We start from the raw sequence: 17,161 nt of genomic DNA on the forward strand, positions 1-17,161 counted from the left end.
CACAATAAATATCACTTATCTGACTCCAAAAGTTGATTAGTTGTCGCCAAATAAACCGAAAGCAGTTAATATTTAATACGCTGACAAAACTGGATCTTCGTACAAGTTTTATAATTCTGGAAGATCTATTGCCATGCATCATTTCAGAATCTTAAATTAAGTATTGCTCCCCCCGTGTAAGTTCACGTGTCTGTCATTCTGTTATTAATGACTGCAGGAAACTGAAATATATTTTGGCATATTTGCTTAAAGCAAGAACTGTGGAACCATAGAAACAGCCGTTGCTAGGGAACGGCTTTGAAATAATATTAATTTCTTGGCAACGAACCCGAAACAGACGAGGGAACGACGTCCGTTGGTAAGCATCAAATTCTTAATAAGCAACAGTTAGCAGCCACTACTAGGGAAAGACTCGGTAAATATGTTCCCGCGGCAACGTATACGCATGCAATAGAGGAACGGTGTTTTCTACCCGGTCCGTGAAAAGATGTTATAAGGAGAACAACTGAAATAAGAATAGACGGTCAGAGAGACAGAGTGTCTCTGTCTCTCTCTCTCTCTCAAGTCTCAATTCTGAGACAGTAAAATATGGTCGCGATTCCCAAGGGACTCGGACCCGAGAAAGACTGTGCTGGCAAGGGCCAGCAGCATATACAAAAGACAGACCCATCCTCTCGTCAGAGAAGGCGCCCCACAGAAACAAGACCGTAACTGTCAAATGATGATAATTAATATCTGGCCATGAGCCCCAAATGGGGCTCGACACCAAGACTTACTGACTGACTGACTGTCAGTCGCAATGTAACTCTGACTCTGACTGAAGAATAGACGGTCGGAAGGGAGCCGCGGATCAGAGAGAACTTGAGCAGAAAAGCAGAGGACTAGCCATTGTTGATAGCCGTTACCAGGCAACTACTAGTGAAGATACTGCAGGATGGAAAAGACTTAGCTTGATTTGGTAAAGCGTAGAAATTTGCATGTAGCATGCAGAGAGGAGAAGAGGAATTCATAAGGGATTTTGTTGGAAATCCGGAAGTATATAGACCAATAGAGAAACTAGACGTATGTGGGAGGATAATACTAAAATGGATATCAGAGAAATAATATGGGGTGGCATGGGCTGGATTCATCTGTTTCAGGCTAGAGACCAGTAGTGGAATCATGTGGACATGGGTAATGAAACTTTGAGTTTCTTAAAATAATGCGAAATTCTGATTGGTGACTTCTTATAAAAGATTCAACTCCATGGAGTTAGTGAGTGATGCCGATTTCAATTTTTGACACAAATATTTTCTAATTACGTCACAGTTCTTACGTAGTATTCTGAGGCAAAAATTCTGTACTTGTTTCATTCTTCACTTTTCCCCTTTCCCCTCATAATTACATCAATAAAACGCGAGAGAACGTCATTTCCTTAGGGAATTAAATTGTATTCGCATTTAAATAACGAGAATATATAAAGTTGCATAATACATGACACACATAAGGTCGTATTTCTTGCATGCAAAAAAGCAGGGGAAATTGTACGTATTATAATTTTGTTATTGTCATTTTTATCGCCACCCAATTCAGTCAAAGAGCTTCTGCCGTTCGTATTATCGTCATCATCATCATCAGTAATCTGTCAAGACGACAGGTCCACAGTCTCTTTCAAAACAATTCCTCCACTTAATGCGATCTAGAGCTTTCTCCTTCAAATGACAGTATCCTCTTCTGTCCCCAAGGTCATCCAGCATCTTCTTACGTCTTCTTCCTCGTTTTCTTGTCACTTCTATCCGCCCATCTATCTTTCCTTCGATAGCTTCTTTTAGAAGGCAGTTTCTGCGTAAAACCTTACCAATCCAATTAGCCTTCCGTTTTCATATTATCGTAGAAAGTGAAAATCCACTGCGATGTCTTAAGCTTCTTCCTCCTCTTAGTCTACACGGCACCGTATATCCAATCAAGCCTGTTCCGTCTTCGTATAATCGTTCCATCATTTTCAGGTTCTTCCATGGTGTCTTCTCCCCTAATGTTTATATTAATATTACTCAAATGGCGTTCCACATAAACCCGCGGTTTCACGAAGTGAAAATAGGGTTTCCGAAAGAAAATTTCAGTATAATGTAAAAAATTATAACTGTATTATAAACTTGAATTCAAAGGTTTTTTTTTTTTATTTTAGAACAAATTCTTGTACGAAGCGTAGTTGGTTGAGAGGCTATGCTACAAGCCGGAAGGTCGTGGTTTCAAACCCCGATGTCACTAAATTTTTTTCAATTGACCTAATCCTTCCAGCCGCATTATGGTCCTGGGGTCGACTCAGCCTCTAACAGAAATGAGTACCAGGAATTAATTAAATAATTTTCCTTGGGAGTAAAGCGCGGCCGGCGCGTAAGGCTGACAACCTTAACGCCATCTTTGAGCCGACTGTCTAGATAATGTGGGACCCTCAACGTCTCACAACCCTATGGGCCTTCACGGCCTGTTACGGGGTTAGCTTTACTTTTTTTTTTTTTTACTATCTAGAAAACCGAAATTAACGGCCGTGGGGATTCGTTGCGCTGACCACGCGACATCCTCTATCCGCTAAAGTTAGCACTAACTTCGCCGACAAGCGGCGGTCGCTCAGTCGGTATAGTTCGCTTGCGGACTACAGGCCAGGGGGTTTTATACGAAACAGGATTTTCGAATCATGTAACAACAAAAAGTGGAACTGAAGTAGAGAAACAGGCAAATGCGGCTTTGGGTCTAAGTTTTCAGTTTTCCAATATCAAGCAAATATAGAAGGAAGTGTACGAGGAGGAAAGACCACAATTTTTATTTCTGAGACCTGTAAACGTACGGAACAGCAGTAACCTACCTGCTTAATGCAAATTTTTGTTCGGCTTCTCCTTTCGAACCTGAAGATGGAGGAAATGTTCGCCTCCCAAACATCCCTTGATTTTCAAAGGTTTACAATGACTTATATTCCAAAAGGTAGAGCTTTTCAGAAGAAAATATACCGCTGTGAGAACCCCAAATTCTACATTGCAAAACTTCGTTTTCGAAAAATGTTTAAATTCATTTTGAGTTTTAGCACCTGGACCTATACGGACCGAAATTAAAATCATCCATAAAATTTAATGGAAATCCTTTCGAATTTTCGTAAAGAAACCTTCATACAGACAGACAGACAGACAGACAGACGGAGAAGCGTCCGTCTCATTATGTTTTATTTTATGCGACAATTCTTTCCATATATCCCTTTTTGCCTCCAACTCTTCACTTTCAGTTCTCGTAAATCAATCTCGACATCTTCCAACCATTTCAATTTAAGCGTTCTCATTTTTTCTACTTTCTGTTCATAATTCCAGTTTAGCTGACTTCGTTTATCATCTCTCCCGAATTAACTGAACGCAATCCAGCTAACAAGAACTGTCCACCGTCTGCATTGGTACTTTCACATTTACCGTTTGTTTTTACTTTCGATACAAATATTTCAGCGCGTTGTCATCATTAGACTCTATTGTCTACCTACACATTCGCACTAAATATCGTATTTTGTTGTCAATTATTATAAAATTAATAAACACGAAAATGGATGTATGCTTATGGATGCTTATGTATGCTTATGGATTATGCAGGAAAATTTAATTGCCGTAATCGGGCCGCTGAGAGCAAGATAAATTGATAAAAAAGTAAAGGTATCCCTGTAAACAGGCCCTGGAGGCCCGTAGGGATGTAAGACGTTAAGGATCCCACATTTTCTAAAAAAAAATCGACGCATAGATGGTAGTGAGATTGTTTGTCTTAAGCTCCGGCCACCGTTTACTCCCCAGGAATATCCTGGTACTCATTTCTGTTAGAGGCTGAGTCGACCCCAGGGCCATAGTGAGGCTGGAAAGATTAGGTCAATTGAAAAATTCAATGATTTCATCTGAAATCGAACCCGCGACGTTCCTACTTGTAGCACAGTGCCACAACCAACGACGCTACCGCGCGCCGCTGTGATTAGTTAATAACATGAACAAAAGCTGCTCCTCAAGTTACAATGGACAAGACACGTACCTTGAATAGAGGAGATAACACAAGAAATGCATACAGAAATTTGACGGATACACTTCTTCGAAAACGTGACCTGGGAAATCTCTGAGAGATTGTCATGGAAATAAAATTTATTATGACAGACTGGTTTAACGATAAGTAAATTACGAAATTTGGTATCAGCAGAGTTGAATCTTTGGTTAGCCGGATAGTCAGTCACTGTACCAGACATTTAAACATTTGTGTGAATACGTATTTTATGGTGCAATTGCAAGAGTCTCTCTTCTCCGTATCGTCCAGATCGGCTATGGGACCCAACCAGCCTCCTACCCAATGGGCAACGGGAGCTTTTTTCCTGGGGGTAAAATGGCAGGGGCGTGAAGCTGACCACTCACCTCCAGCTAGTGCCGAGGTCAAGAAAATGTAGATCTGTACATCCATTCCCCCCATACGCCTTCATGGAGTAGTGCTTAATTATTTAAGCACAGGGAGAACTTACCTTTCTTTACCATAAAACTTATCCCACACACAGGCTGCTTAATGGCGCCTCAAGAAAACGAAATTTGACATCAGAGGATCGACTACGATATTGTTGTAAGTACGTCACATGTAGGAGCCAAAAGCTGAATATTGCAATAGCCAAAATTATATATATATTTAACAATTTATATACTTTTTGATTGTAAACTGTGATACCAGAACGTTAAACAATTACCGTGGCTCTTCTCCATTGGCACGTGTAATTAATCAGGGACACGAAACGCAATGTTTAGATTGTGATATGAGTGGGTGCCTGATACCGGGAACGGAAAGCTGATATGGGTCCGAATTAGGGGCATAATTATATATCCCGTCATTAATATTGAAGAATCGAGCGTTTGCATGAAGGTGGCGTTGTTTACAACTTCACTACCACTCCATGTTCTGTACACTCCATTCGCGATGTCTGCGGAGCAAACGTAAACAGAGGCCGGGCAGGCGGGGGGGGGGGNGGCGGGGGGAGCTGCAGAAGAGCAGTTCACGCGATGCCTTATGTATCTTACGGGAGACACAGAGGCGGATAAACTTACAGGTAATCAGATAGAATGTCAGATAAACAGCTAGGCAAAGCGAGACACGAACACACAAACATAAAAAAGGTGAAGCTATCCCTGTAACAGGCTGTGGAGGCCCATAAGGTAGTGACACGCCGAGCCTCTCACATTTTATACAGAGTCGGCTAACAGATGGCGGTGAAGTTGTCAGCCTCACGCGCCGGCCGCCCTTTACTTCCCAGAAAGATTCTGGTAATCGTTTCTGTTAGAGGCTGAGTCGATCCCGGGACCGGAAGAATAAGATCAATTGAAAAATTCAATTACCTCATAGGGAATCGAACCTGTTACATCCTGACGGATGTACCCTCAGGAGGTTCTCAGAACTAAACACCCTCTAATGAAAACCAGGCCGGAAAGAGATCCATGCGTCTGCAGCATTCCCTGTCTCTGTAATATACATTTTAATATTGTCCACCCACATACGTCTTGGTCTTCCCAGTGGTCTCTTTCCTTCTGACTTCCCTACCAATATCCTATATGCGTTAGTATCCAGTCATAAACTTTTTTACTCACAGACAGTTTGGCCAAATTTATGAAGAAAATATATTTATCTGACGGAATCGTGTCTTTATTAATTATTCAAGAAGAAATATGAAATAATTCTTTGTGCAAACCCTGACAAGACCGTCTGTATCCAGTGTATCAATACAGACAATGTTTACATTTCACTGCACGCTTCACTGCAGATTAACATTAAATTAATATACAATCCTTCCGCCAATGCGATGGATTTCCTCAGTTGAACTTCGCCAAAAATGCCTAATAAGAGGTGAAAATAGCTGGAATACTGAATCTAATTTCCATTGAAATGTCAGCAAAATCAGATAATCATGTATCATATAAACAGGCGTAAATATGCCGTAATACAAACTCACTGAACGAAATAAAAAGATGACCATGCGCTAAGTAAATCATAACACAACTGAGGAAATGCAACTGAAATAAAAATTGGGCCTGTGAACAAGTAGACCCTGAAACAGACGTACGAAACTCCTGTTGCTTGTTGAGATATAATGCGAAAGAAACACGAACAAGAGTAAAAGTTGGATAATTGCCACCGACTTACCAGTTTCAATCGAGGGCGTGTCCAGATGCCCATTTCCTATTATTTACTTCTCTAGCATTTCAGGTTTCGCCTCGAGAGTTATAACTGCATGTCCTTCTGTCAGTATTTATGCCTGTGAGAGAGAAGAAATAATTAATTAACTTTATATGTTGAAATTTCTTTTCAATCAATTATTGTAGCAAAGAAAATGTTGTAAACAAATATCTGAAACGGGTTGACCTATGGAATTAATCGCTTCAAACATGCGAAGTAAAATCATTGCGAAAGCAGGTTACGGTAACCATGGAAATGTAATATCTACATAGCAACGAGCATTGAAATGCTAGCCGTGTGATCAATATCCATTTGTCAGTCGATTTAACATTGTAAGGTGAAGTGTTTTTAATCTCTATACGGAAAAGACGCATTATGTGTGGATTGCTATGCTTTCCTTCTATATTATGCTCTGTTCGGGACAGAATCTTTAATGAATATTTGCTTCGGAAATTTAATAACATTAAGGTATCGTGTTGCAACCTAGGGTGGAATTTGTTTTTTCAGAATTAAGCAAACGTACAAGCATCAGTTAGGCTGTGCCATAGCTCAAGTGGTTAGTCGTTGGTTTCCACCGCGGCGGCCCGGGTTAAATCCCGGGTCTGGTGAAGTGGGATTGGTGGTGGACAAAGTGGAGCTGTGGCAGGTTTTCTCCGAGTACTTCGGTTTCCCTTGTCAATTTTCATTCCACCAATTGCTCCACAATCACCCTCACCTATCATCTGGGGCTGGTACAATAGGCCAGAAGTGGCCGCAGTACAAGGGACTTAGTCCCACCCACTAGCAATAAAAAAAAATAAGTTAAAAATTAAGGGGAATGATGAATACGGAATGCGAAGAGGATTATTATTATAATAAAATTATTATAACGCCGCTTGTTTTGTGAGATCTGTTCATACAAGCCTATTTGTGGAGGATGTCTCCAAACTTTGGGAACAGGTTCCTAGAAAAGAAATATTGGAACTAGGCAGACGGCGTCTGTCCAGTTTCAGCCCCTGATCACAACTTCCAGAAGAAACGGCGTTTGTTTGGAGTGAGCTTTACAAATCCTGCAAAGTAAAGGCAGTATGTAGATATGTTCGTTAATCACATCTTTATTACTTACTTACTCTTGGAGCTGAGCCCATCTTAAGGAGCCGCCAATTCTGCAGCTACTCAAGAATTTCCCAGCATTTTATAGATTAGCGAAGTTTACTGTATTTTATAAGGGCATGTTCATTTACCATCAAAAATTTGCACGCCTGAAGACCACGGTCTTCTGTGATATGACGTCGCGAAGAGTCGTATAGAGACACTAACATTTCAGAATCAGTCGTTGCTTCCCTCTTCACGGAAGACTTTAACGACAGAAGCGAGGCAGACTACTTCGAAATATGTAAGATTTGAGGCTTTCACGGCGGTGACTATGAAGAAAGCAGTCTTCTGGGATTTGGCACCGTGTATATGGGGTGTTAACCGACATTTCGGAGGAACGTATCGCCTCCATCTTCAGGGTAGAAGGAAAAATATAAGAAATACGCAAGCGAAGAGACCGTGAGAAACGGTCTGCTTTTACCGGTTCTCACGGTCTCTTCGCTTGCGGATTTCTAATATTTTTCCTTCTACCCTGAAGGTTAACACCACATATACACGGTGCCAAATCCCAGAAGACTGCTTTCTTCATACTTCGAAATATTTTCATCTTTCATAAATACGCGGCATCAGTTTCGAGGTAACGTTTATATTCACCGCCGTGAAGGAGAGACGAGCTCTGATGCTCATTTCTTGGTCAGAGAGTTCGAGGCCCTAAACGCAAGCCCTCACTTCACGATTGTTCAACGACGTCAGAGGCTGTAGGTGACGCTATGCTGCCTATTCGTGCACGGACAGTCACCGTAGATGATTTAATGACGATCATTAATAACCACGATTGTAAAGTTATCTGCTTACGGATGATTGAAATAGAAGGGCAAGGAAGAACATTGTCGCCTTATAGGCTAATGTGTAAACCAGGCCGCAGAGGCTCATAGGTCTATGAGACATCTAGGATCACACATTTTCAAGATGCCGGCAAGGTTGTCAGCCTTACGTGCTGACCCCCCTTTACCCTAGGAAGGTTCATGGTAATCATTTCTATTAGAGGCTGGCTGGAAGGATTAGGTCAAAGGAAAAATCCAAAAGGCTCATCTGAAATCGAACCCGCGACTTTCCGGCTTGTAGCATAAGGCCTAAACCAACTATGCTACAACATACCCGAACAATTATCTGTGTTATTTAAACTAATTATAAGTCACGTAATTATGCCACTACAATTACAACCAAGCTAGTGACAGTTACACTATCTGGGATATGTACTGTCACCGACCGCTCGAACACTAGGATCGTGTATTCGAATCGCACTCGAAATGTGAATATATATCTGCATTTTCTCTGTGTTTGTGTTGTCCTGCGTCGGGCCGATCCCCCGTTCAAGCAGACTTATAAATCTATAAGCAAAACTCCGACATCAGGAAAACTAAAGGCCTTGCATCTCATTGGTCTGCTGTACTATATAAGGAAAAGAAGAAAAGTGAGGAATAACTAGATTTGGCACGCTAAGTAGATTTATAACTGCAAGGTTAAGATTTGCTATTCTGCTGCATATTAGCGAGTAATTTTGAGCAGGTGTAGTTTATTTTGTGCAGGTATTGCGGTCTCCACACTTGTCGAAAGTTTTCATACAGACAACGAAGAATTAATTGTATAATGATATTCTATCGAGTTTAGTATCTTAACCTTTTAAAAGCTTTTTGTCACTATGTTCTGCGTGCCACCTGCTTCAACGTACTAAAAATCTGCATTCTGCTCACAAAGTGTATTTGTATGTGCTTCGTATGTTTCTCACAACAAACAGCGACAGTTTTGGGGATTACTGGGTCTGTGGACCCTGTCCGTCGTCCGGTATTCTAAGGAACACAAAGTTTGTAAAACTTGATATGTTTCTATCCTCAAATGAGATACATCTACTCTCTTCTCCTAAACATCATCAATGGGGTCACCGCTGCAGAGGTATAATATGTTTCCTGTGAGGTACGAACACCTCCACCGTAGCCCTGCGAGTCGTAGGGAAAGGAAAGGAAGTCTTGTGCCTGGGGGTATAACCGGGCCACTCTCTTCCTGGGGGCATATTAATACGGGGACCTGGCCCTCCAAGTTGGTGTAGTCTCGAGTCTGAGACAGTAAAATGTGGTGATGAGTCCCACGGGACTCGGATCTGAAAATGACTGCGCTGACGAAGTTCAGCAACAATTGTAAACGACAGATCCATCCTTTCGTAAGAGAGAATGTTACGTAAGGACTATAATCGCGAGTGTTCAGTTGGGAAATAAAATTACTGGTCGTGAGTCTCAAGGGGTGAAGAAAAAGGAATCCAGTGCCTGGGGTTATAACCGAACCACACTGTTCCTGGGGGATATAAATACAGGGACCTGGTCCTGTGGGTTGGTGTGGTCTCGAGTCTGAGACAGTGAAATGTGGTTATGAGTCCCACGGGACTCGGACCTGAGAGTAACTGCCCTGGCGAGGGTCAGCAGCAATTGTAAAGGATATATCTATCCTCTCGTCAGAGAGGATGTTACGTAAGAACTATAATCGTAAGAGCTCATTTGGAAAATAAAACTACTGGTCGTGAGTCTCAAAGGGCTTGCGGGAATACGAGATGATTGCGATAAATAGCAGTCGTAAAGTAATTCTGACTTTCACTGACAGTTTTTAAAGTGTTAACACAAATGTAAATTCCATGACAAAAATTTTCAAATTATTGATGTTAGGCGCATTTGACGAAGCCTGTGTATCACAATTGCAAGCGGACTAAGTAATATATTATGGGCCAATATATGAAAATGGGCATTTTCCAGTATAACCGTTGTGTTGTATAACATGTGATTGTTTGAAGTATGAAATTATATGCGGAGTTATGAAAGAATAGAGCATGTCGAAGGGAGAATAAATATGAATACAGGAAGCATAATGTCGTCACTCATTATATCAACACACACATCAAATGGTTTATCAGTTTACGCATCAAACACTGCGCTAGCGAAAAAAAAAGTGAAGGCATGGACTTTCCATTTGTTTCCCAATTCATCACTGTCTATAATTCCTGAAGCTAAATGCTATGAACTAATTGAGGTCGTATTTTATTCTTTGACGCCAGAATGATTTACAGAGGAAACTTTCACACAAAGGCTAGCCAGTAATTTATAGGGGTCATCTTGAAACATTGATAAGTGCTCCCATTTCAAACTGTTATGTTCTGGAACAGAAACAATTTCTAACAATTCACAGATTTTATGGCATGCTGCATTTGCTGCTAATGACGGCACAGGCGCTCAGCGGTTCACATGCGTTACAGCCTTTCATTGCACTAATTGGTTTCCTTAACAGGATGTCTCTATCTCTCTCTCTCTCTACTTTCAACGCATGCTTTTCAGGCTTTCACAGAAAAGTGTCGACTGGTTAAATCACAGACACTAAATGCCACGTATTTTGACAGCCGAAATTTTACAAGATATGTCAGCAAAGCGACCGCTTCTGTGGTTAATTGTCAGAGTTCCTGGCTACAGATCCAGAGGTCCGGGTTCGATTCCTGCAGCTATCAGATTTTCTGAGAAGTAGTGTGTCTGGTACAGGGTCCACTCAGCCTCGTGAGGATAATTGAGGAGCTACTTGATTGGAAAAGTCTAGGAAACTGAAATTAACGGCCGTGGGGATTCGCTGCGCTGACCATGCGACACCCTCTATCCGCTAAAGTTAGCACTAAATTCGTAGACAAGCGGCGGTCGCTCGGTCGGTATAGTTCTCCTGCGGACTCAAACCACGAAGTTTGGTTTTTTGTGTTACCAAAGTAATGAGATTAATTTTGTACAAAATAATTTATTCCATATTTCGTCTAAATAAACATAGCCCCATTCAAAATAATATCCCTCCGATGCAACACACAGGTCCCAGCGAAATTTCCACTCCTCATTTCAGGACTGGAAGTCAGCTTCTGTTTGGGTCCTCATGGCGTCGGTGACAGCCTTCTGAACGCCATCGAGTGTTTCAAGACGACAGACCTTGACTCTCTATTTTAATTTTGGGAACAAGTAATACTCACAAGTTACAAATCTCGGAGACAAGACCCATGCAGCAGTACAGGAATGTACTCTTTACAAATCATCAAATTTTGGCATTCCTCTCAGAGAGCCGGTATAGAAACCTTTCACCCAGCGTCTTACCCCGTATCTGGTCTTGATTTTTTTAATTCTTTTTAATTCGTTAGTGGGGGGGGGTGGAGTCCAACTGGGTCCACTCGGCACGGAGGCCACTGATTTACCTATTGTATGTACCCTGGTTGTTTATGATGATGGAGAATTCGATGGAATGAAGAATGGCAGGGGAAACCGAAGTACTCGGAGAAAACCCGCCCCAGCGCCGCTTTCTCCACCACAAATTCCACTTGACCAGACCCGGGATCGAACCCGGGCCGCCGCAGTGGGAAGCCAGTGACTAACCGCTTTAGCCATGGCGCGGCTTTATCTGGTCTTGTTTGTAAGACGATCATAATAACTTTATTTCAGTGCACACGTCATGTACGTCCACAGCCGATTCGTTACCTGCCAACAGTTTAATGCATACAGCGATTACTAAGCGTAAAGAATCGCTGATTCGAATCCAGGTCGAGGTATGGTTATGAGTGAGCTTCTTCTGCACTGCGTCGTGTTTGGACAGTTCAGGTTTTATTTTATGCCGTGTAACAGAATTTTGTTATTCAGTTTCTTCGGCATTTTCGTCTCTGTTCTTGTTCGTATGCAACCAAACCCGAATTCCTGAAGTGCGAACGCCATTTGTGCCCACTGCTACTTTATTACTTGCAAACTGTTTAATGCTTAAAGCAATTGCTATGTGATAGCGCTTTTGAATCGAGTTTGAGCTTTGAATGTGTCAGCGTTTTTCTGAGTTGTATCTCATCTGACACTACAAATTTTACTTCCAGCAAGTAATTTGTTTTTTTGGTTATTTATCTTAGAAATCCTAAGTAAAAAAACTTTCATTCACAGTTCTGTGTTCCTCTTTCTCTGGTCTGGTTCATAAGTGGTCACAACCCGTGGAAATCACGCCAAACACAATGTATGTCCACTGTTGTTTTGTTGCTTGGTAACCGTTTAATGCATAAAACAATTACTACGCGTTTACCATTCTGAACTTAGATTGAGGTATCCATAGCGTCAGCTTCTTTCTAAACTGTACTTAATTTTGACACTCCAAATTTTATTTTCAGTAAACACATTTTGTTTTCGTTCGTATTAGAGGTCCTATGTAAATCTTTCCTTCGAAAATTCTCCATTTCTCCGTTTCTGGTATGGTTCATAGGCGGCGACACTGGTATAATTCACAGAAATCACGATCCATGTCCTTTGTTGCTTTGTTGCTTGGCAACCGTTTAATGCATGAAGGAGTCACTATGACATTTCGGTTTCGAAATGAGCATGAGACACAGATGTGTGTCCGAGTCTCTCTGAAGTGTATCGTATTTAATTTGACTGTCAAAACTTTATTTCCTAATAAGTAACGCAGTTCTTCCATTCTTCTCAGCGACCCAATATAAGTAAAATTTTTCTGTCCGGCGCTTTCTCTTTTTCCAACAATGATCTGGATGAAAGACAACAATAATGAGTAATCTACTGTGGAAATATTATCCACGTACCGTTAATTTGTTGCTTGGCAACTATTTAATGCATGAAGCGATCAATACTTGATGGCGGTTTTGAATGCAGACTGAGGTGTGGATACGTGTCCCTATTTTTCTTCATTACGTCGTCCTGTGCAGGACAAGTCTTGCGATGGACGAATCCTGCGGAGGATAAGTTTTGCGAGAAGCCAATCCAGTGTAGGACAAGCCCTGAGATGGGCCGCTTCTGTGCAAGACAGTGTTGCAATAGGCCAGTCCTAGGCAAGACAGTCTTGCATTATTCCAGTTCTGTGCAGGACAGGTCTTGCCACAAAAGAATACTGTGCTAGGAAAGTCTTTCAATAGACAGAACCTGTCAAAGTAGCCCATGAAATGTTTAAAACAATTCAATTTTTGGAAATACATTGACTCGCAAGAGATCAGCGCTGAATTTACATAAGTTATATCTTAATATTGAATTTATTTATTAGCACGAATGCAAATTGCAATCTTCTGTAACATGATGTGTACTTTGACTGAAGATTATCAAGGGTTCGAAGGAATATGTTGACTCGATCTTCAGGGTAGAAGATTAAGTAGATGGTTCCCCTGAAACATCAGTAACCTCAAATACCACTCGTTTGCAAGTACTGAAGGCTCATAATTAGCATAGCATTAATGCAAGAAAGCGGAGACAGATCGTTAAATTTGTATTTGACTGAAGAAACTAACTTTAATCTGGGCTGTAAATTACAGGTAAAATGCAGCCGGTCGATGTGACGGTGTGCAACAACAGCATAAGAGACAAAAAGCTAAGTTTCTATAAAACGCCCTCAGTTTTGCTGCTCTGTATACTAATTCAATGTATACATTTTAGTTATAAACATCCCTTATCAGTGTGACAGCATGATGATGATGATGATATTATCAGTTGTATGAGTGATTACAGAATGGATGTGGAATAATAATTGGATATATTGAGCACTCACAGATCGTAACTGTAAGTTACTACAGCGCTATTGCTATCCACACAGAGTATGTATAAAGTCTTCTCTGTCTCTTATGTCTCCACACGTCGTTGCACAGTGACGGTTCCCAACAATGTCCTGTGCTTCCATGCTCACGTTCTTACCAGTTGGCATCAGTCCTACAACTGTCGACTCTCAACTAATTAAGTCTCATTCACACTCAGAGTGTCAGAGTGTGTGTCAGTATTATTTTATGACTGGTTGTATACCGCCAATCGATTTGTCTTTGCACCAAGTCCCTTGAGGCTCACAACCAGAATTTTTTTTCTAACTGAACACTTGCGGTCATAGTCCTTATGTAACATCGTCTCTGACGAGGAAATAGGGTTGTCTCTTACGAATATGCTTGTCATTTCTTCAAGTGTAAGTATCGCATATAGAGCATGTTACTGAAAATTCTTCCTTGTGTACTATAATAAACTATAAGCGGCCTCCGTAGTCTAGGGGTAACGTTCCCACCTCATGGCTCAAGGTCGTGGAATTTTTAAGGGCGGAAAATTTCAGGGAACAAGTCCTCCGGGAGGGACTTTAAGTTGTGGGTCCCGTGGCTCTAGGAGACCTCTGAGCAAAATTAGGCAAGTTTCCCGCCTAAGTAGTTTCCAATGCCTCGGGTAGATGGGGAAGTATCGAGTACCGCTGCCAGCCTCGCTGGTTGAACGGGGCTGATAGCGAGCACCAGTACCGGCAGGGTATGGCGACTGGTAGAATATCAAAGGGGGACGTACAATAGACTATTAGTCGCGGTGCATGGGGAAACCCACCCACTCCAATAATAATAATAATAATAATAATAATAATAAACTATAAGTAAAGCAGTTACAGGTTATTAATAATAGCGGCATAAGCACGAGAACAAACAAACGATAAAACAGCCATGGGAAGTTCGTAGTTGAAGAAGACATAGAAGTCGGTCTGTGATGATTTAACGTATGATTTGAAGACTTTATTTATGTGCAATATTTTGAGTGTGTGACTCAGTGAGACTGTTACAGTTCCCGTGTTATAAACCCGTGAAGACTGTGCAGATAGGCTGAAGAGATTAGTGTGGAGTGATTGTAAATTGTATAAAGGAGCAATAGTGTAATAATTAATTTTAGTTACGAGCTGCAAGTTATTAATAAATCCAATTACCAATCCGAACCCCGTCTATAGTCACTGTGACACGTGATAATATGAAGTTTTTGTGTATACCTTCGAAATAACTTTTATCTAGCTGTTGAATAAGCTCCGGCAAAGATGAACACGACCTGAATTTCTTGCTTCCAGAATGTAATATCTTTTGTTCGTGAAACTATCGAGAGAAGAGACCGGATGCCTCAAGATATAATCATGTGTTTAGAAAGCCGTTTGATGTCGATGCTGAATCACACTTTTTCATCGCTTTATTCTCAAGGACTAATTGAATCCCAAAGGCAATGCGGGACCGAGAGATTTATAGGAATGTATCATCATCATCAGCACCAGCAGCCATAGCTGCAATCACAGTCTGTTACACTCGTCGGATAAATCAGTCAAGTATATAGTTACATGTATACACATTGCTAGGCAACGTATTTGTAAACAAGTTCCCGCGAAGACCCATTCTTGGTGAACAGTCCGTTGTTAGGTTACGCAACAAAAAATGAGGCTATGTTTTCTATGTCGTCCGCGCCGAGCAACAGGAACAACAGGGTCCTCTGTGAGCAGTTGCTAATCTTACAATATAACTGTGTTTTCTGTGTAGTCCGTGCTGCGGCTCTATAAAGAGATTGCCAGAATAACCGAGGGACTATTCCGTGAGGAGGCGGGGTCGAATAACTCCACCGTGACCCTGCGAGCCGTAGGAGGCGACGAAAAGGGAAGTCTCAAATCTGAGACAGTAAAATATGGTTGCGATTCCCAAGGAACTCGGACCCGAGAAAGACTGCGCTGGCAAGGACCAGTAGCATATACATATTACGGACCCGTCCTCTTGTCAGTGACGGCACCTTACAGAACAATGCCGTAACTGTAAGACAGTAATACTTACTTACTGACTAAGGCAGCGCCATAGCTCAAGCGGTTAGTCGCTGGCTTTCCACCGCGGCGGCCCGGGTTCGATCCCGGGGCTGGTAAAGTGGGATTTGTGGTGGACAAATTGGCGCTGGGGCAGGTTTTCTCCGAGTACTTCGGTTTCCCCTGCCAATCTTCATTCCACCAATTGCTCCACAATCACCCTCGCCTAACATCTGGGGTTGGTACAATAAGCCAGAAGTGGCTGCAGTATAAGGAACTTAGTCCCGCCCCACTAGCTATAAAAGAAAATAAAAAATACTTACTGACTGACCGTCAGTCGTAATGTGACTGACCTTCTTCTGACTACCTCCATGGCTGGCGGCCATTTCACACAAACCTCCTAGTCTTCTCTTCCCAGACTACTTTCAACTGACCACCTCCGTAGCTGGAGGTCATTTCACATAACCTCCTAGTCTTCTCTTCAAAACCTCACTTTCAACTGAACGCTCTTGCAACTGACTAGTTGCCTCATACCGTCCCCGTTATATAATCACTGCACGGACCGCAATGAAAATACCGTTCCTCTGTTGTTCTACCACTGTTACGTTTGTATCTTTTGGGTTTCCTACGTGATCGCTACTCAGCAAGTCCGCAACGTCTGTTCTTTCTCGTTTGTTTCGTTGTCGTTGTCTAGCAACGTGTCTATAGTCTACAGTATAATTCTCTGAGCTGCACTTAGCCTTATGTCCTGAGAAGTTAGACGCTACAAAATTTTTTGGCAACATATTGCAAAAGTTTTTAATTTTCTGAGCAACAGAGACCCGTAATGTAGGACGTTGGACAATACAATTTTTTGACAAGATGTAGCATGAGTTTCTAATTTTCTGAGCAGCATTCACAGCTACAAATAGCGTTTCCACACGTTACAGCAAAGGGCTTAATGTTGCTGATTCAGAAAAGCAATTCTTCAGAGTAATACCCTATTATAATACACACGTGTGGCTAAACCTGTCTGTTCCTTTGTTATAATAAGCGATGACTACAGGAATGTCACGGCTTATTAAACCGATGGATGATATTCCAAAACTGACACAATGAATCGGTTAAATCAGGGGTATGTAAACTAGTTCGGTGCTACTGAAGTTGCTGGTTGATATTAGCTTTGTTATGTTGCAACAGGAGCCAAACACACGTCGTGTCGGTTGCAACGGCCGGAATATTCAGGGCACAATATTACATAACCAATCCAATAAATCCAATCCAAACCAAACCAAAAACGAACCAAACCAAA

General features: G+C 41.6%; 1 protein-coding gene and 1 long non-coding RNA gene across 7 annotated transcripts in view; one reads left to right on the plus strand and one right to left on the minus strand.

The window, feature by feature from the left end:
• The window catches only part of LOC117282706, a 169,874-nt gene extending 163,631 nt beyond the window's left edge, over positions 1-6,243 (minus strand). The window contains exon 1 of the long non-coding RNA XR_004513573.1: positions 6,166-6,243. This is a non-coding gene — a long non-coding RNA (uncharacterized LOC117282706). The remainder of the gene's footprint in view (positions 1-6,165) is intronic.
• LOC111866210 (paired box protein Pax-6) overlaps positions 1-17,161 on the plus strand; it is a 259,392-nt gene that overhangs the window by 127,036 nt on the left and 115,195 nt on the right. The window lies entirely within an intron of this gene.

The sequence above is a fragment of the Cryptotermes secundus genome, unplaced genomic scaffold (assembly GCF_002891405.2).
Source record: "Cryptotermes secundus unplaced genomic scaffold, Csec_1.0 scaffold81, whole genome shotgun sequence".
Lineage (NCBI taxonomy): Eukaryota > Metazoa > Arthropoda > Insecta > Blattodea > Kalotermitidae > Cryptotermes > Cryptotermes secundus.